This window comes from Anabrus simplex, chromosome 11 (assembly GCF_040414725.1).
Source record: "Anabrus simplex isolate iqAnaSimp1 chromosome 11, ASM4041472v1, whole genome shotgun sequence".
NCBI lineage: Eukaryota > Metazoa > Arthropoda > Insecta > Orthoptera > Tettigoniidae > Anabrus > Anabrus simplex.
Genome location: NC_090275.1, coordinates 60,678,373 through 60,682,364, shown reverse-complemented (window position 1 = coordinate 60,682,364; position 3,992 = coordinate 60,678,373). Strand labels below are relative to the sequence as shown.

General features: G+C 44.3%; 2 non-coding genes across 2 annotated transcripts; both read right to left on the bottom strand.

The window, feature by feature from the left end:
• Nucleotides 1-237: 237 nt before the first annotated feature.
• On the bottom strand, nt 238-310 carry TRNAK-UUU (transfer RNA lysine (anticodon UUU)). Its single transcript has one exon. It is a non-coding gene; the product is annotated as a tRNA-Lys (tRNA).
• A 1,126-nt stretch (nt 311-1,436) lies between these two features.
• On the bottom strand, nt 1,437-1,509 carry TRNAK-UUU (transfer RNA lysine (anticodon UUU)). The gene has a single exon. It is a non-coding gene; the product is annotated as a tRNA-Lys (tRNA).
• Between the last annotated feature and the right edge of the window lie 2,483 nt (nt 1,510-3,992).

The following is a 3,992-nucleotide window of genomic DNA, read 5'->3' as shown; positions in this document are numbered from 1 at the left end:
ATCACACTGACCACTACACCACAGAGGCGGGCAAGCTCCTAACTTTCAGAATAATTTTTACTTACTGGGGAGTTAAATTTAAACAAAACCCTTCCAATTCATACCTTCAGGAGCATCCCTAGTTTCACTGCATCTTTCCCTCTGTGTAACTGACGAGCACATACCGGGGCTTATACCTCATACTAATGCGAAAGAGGTATTCAATTAATTGTACCATTATCCAAGGGATAAAAAACCCGCCCGAACAGGGACTTGAACCCTGGACCCTTAGGTTAAAAGCCTAATGCTCTACCGACTGAGCTATCCGGGCTTCACAATTATTGCGTGCATACATACAATCATAAATTATCAGAGACAAATTCAGCGAATGAGAGTGGGAAATAATGCAGCCAATCAATAAAGCGTTGAAGCAAGGGAGCAATGTCAGAATATAGAGGGTGGCTTTGAGATTCCCTATTCTCTGTAAATGATCTTTACTTTCCGACGGAGGAATCACTTGAGACATTAAGCTCCGAACAGTCCCCTTGCTGTTATTCGACAGGATTAGGCTATCTGCCGAAATATTTCACCTCCCTACCTCATCATCATCTCGCATTCAGATGTTGCAGGTCGCACATGGGCGTCAAATAGAATAACCAGCACCATGCCTCTTCGGCGGCCTATCAGGACACTTGGTTACAGGGAACTTATATCTGAGAACAGACGTGAAATTTTGATGTCGAAAAAGAAGGTTACGGAATATAATGCACCGTCACCTCGGCGTGTAATGTTAAATTTTGTTCGTTCGTAATCTGTTTTCCATCCAGGGTCCGTTTTTTCCTCGGACTCAGTGAGGGATCCCACCTCTACCGCCTCAAGGGCAGTGTCCTGGAGCTTCTGAATCTGGGTCGGGGGATACAACTTGGGAGGATGACCAGTACCTCGCCCAGGCGGCCTCACCTGCTATGCTGAACAGGGGCCTTGCGGGGGTATGGGAAGATTGCAATGGATAGACAAGGAAGAAGGAAGGAAGCGGCCGCGGCCTTAAGTTAGGTACCATCCCGGCTTTTACCCGGAGAAGTGGGAGACCACGGAAAACAACTTCGAGGATAGTTGAGTAGGGAATCGAACCCCCATCTACTCAGTTGACCGAGGCTGAGTGGACCCCGTTCCAGTCCTCGTACCACTTTTCAAATTTCGTGGCAGAGCCGGGAATCGAACCCGGGCCTCTGGGGGTGGCAGCTAATCATACTAATCACTACACCACAGAGGCGAACACTGTTGATCTTGTGTATTAATTATTACATTTGATCATGATATGAAAATGGTATGAAAATAGCAACAGACTCAGTGAAAGAGTTGGGAACAACTATGGCATCTTATACAACGATAATTTCAAACGATAGCTACCCGTTAGAGACCAACAGTTGAAATGTACAGGGGCGGATGAAAATTACCGCCCGAACAGGGACTCGAACCCTGGACCCTTAGGTTAAAAGCCTAATGCTCTACCGACTGAGCTATCCGGGCTACAATGCCAAAAATCCCTTGCTTGCGGACTTACATCTTACTCATGTTTAGTCGCCTGACATGAGTCACTGGCGTGGAGAAGAACTAGTTTGGTGAGTGCAAAGCGTGATATAACATTGCAGACCTTGGTTCCACAAAGTTTAATTAAATATCTCATGTTGTGTGTTTACATGTCCGCCTCTGTGTGAATAGCTGCCACCCCCGGAGGCTCCGCTTCGAGGGCTGGAACGGGGTCCACTCAGCCTCGGGAGGTCAAATGAGTAGAGGTGGGTTCGATTCCCACCTCAGCCATCCTGGAAGTGGTTTTCTATGGTTTCCTACCTTCCCCTCCAGGCAAATGCCGGAAAGGTACCTAACGTAAGGCCACGGCCTGTAGGAGAAGTGGGAAACCACGGAAAACCACTTCCAGGATGGCTGAGGATGGAATCGAACCCTCTCTACTCAGTTGACCTCCCGAGGCTGAGTGGACCCCGTTCCAGCCCTCGTAGCACTTTCAAATTTCGTGGCAGACCTGGAATCGAACCCGGACCTCCGGGGGTGGCAGCTAATCACACTAACCACTACACCACAGAGGCGGACATTAATTTTTATATTCATTTTTATTTCAGAAAATTATTATTTTTGTGGCTGTTTACACAGGTGTTCCCTTTTATGTCCTATGCAAGAATACATGGATTTTACGCAACGCTGCCCACCACCGAGTAGAGACATTTGAGCTGTGATGCTGACAACGTACGTTTCACATTCCGTGGATAACATACAGAACTGGCGCATCCATCTTTGTAACGAAGTTCGCGTTATCTCATCTACATGAGACGTAAAACTTAATGCAAAAGTCGTTCTTTGGGCACTCTGCTCGCGCCTCTACGTGGAGAATTGGTGGCCCATGGGAATTCCAACGAGAAGTCACGACATGACAAGCTTTACTTTCGCTAATCTGATGCCTTAGAAACCCTGCGGAATACCAACCTGGAGCAAGTGATCCGGCTGGCTGAAGAGGGCAGCCAATGCTGAGGAGCGGTATGCCATGCACTATGTACCAACGTACCATCATTATAACTGTGTCGCCATCACATGCCTGTAAAGACGTTTGGAATATAATGATGATAGCCAAATAGTTGAGTGTCTCAGCAACAAAATCATCAGTTACCCCTGTTAACAGTGGTAGAGTGTCGGTCTCCGAAATCCAAGCTCATGGCTTCAAACCTGGGAGAAGCAAACTGTTCTTTAGAGGCAGAAGAATGTGCATTCAGCGCTTGATGTTGTACGATGTCTGCGTGTGAGATATTTCTGGTGTTGCATTTGGGGTGTACAGAAAATAATAGCCATACGTCGCCTAACACAGTAACAATTTCTGTGTCAACTGTTCACATAAAACTGCTTCTACTACAAGATGTCCAAAAACTAACCATACAGTACATTCTTTACACTTGAAATTTGAAGTGGTTCTTAACAGTCTACAGATATTGAAAATGTAATTCTGTGGCCTGAAAACGTGCTTGAACACGATGCTGCCTATTGTTGAATACTTTCTGGAACCAGTGCTCTTCATTCCCATACTCACTGAGTTGGACCACGAAATGTTGAAGAATTTCAATGTGGTAACGTCCTGTGTTGATGGTGTCGTGGAAGAAAATTGCCCCTGTGTCACGCGGCTAACTTATCGAACACCATATCCCGAACTTTTGATCGTGTAGAGCCATTTTCTTCCACTCTTAGGGTTCACCGTGCTCCAGACACGAGTGTTCGGATTGTGAACGTATTCGAACAGTTGAAACCCCTATGTCATTCCTAAATATTATCTACAATGCACTGAATAGTTACATTTTGGTCACCCTGTACTTCCAACATTTTGTTGCACTTTTTCTCAGTTACTTCCCAGACACGAGCGCTATGTGAAAGGATGATTTCCCTACTGTGTACATCAGTGGTGATTGAGTGTTCTGTGTAAACGAAGATTTATTAAGACGAACGTAAATTGTTAACCTCACAGACAGAGCGTTTTAACCAGATGTAGATAAAATACCTGGTCCGTTCGGGAATCGAATACAGGGCTCTACTATTCTGATCATTCAACGAAGGAACAGGGCATCTCACCAAGTACAACAGAACACCGCAAGTAACACGCAGGTAGGCATAATGAAATCAAATCTAAATGACTGCAACACGGTAGCCGAGGACTTATTATTATTATTATTATTATTATTATTATTATTATTATTATTATTATTATTATTATCCAAGAACAGTTATAGAAGGGTTTTTGTTAATGAAACAAGGTAAGGAATAATATCATGATTGCCTGTCCCGTATATTGAGGGACAATCTTGTGTTTCGAGATTTTATAAAATACTCCGAGAAAGAAACCAGTTATTGCCCCGCAAATATTATTTTTTATTTAATTAAAATTAACAGTTTTCTCTATGTTTCAATTACTGATTTTTTTTGTTTTTTCTTCACGTCGCACGGACACAGGTGGGTCT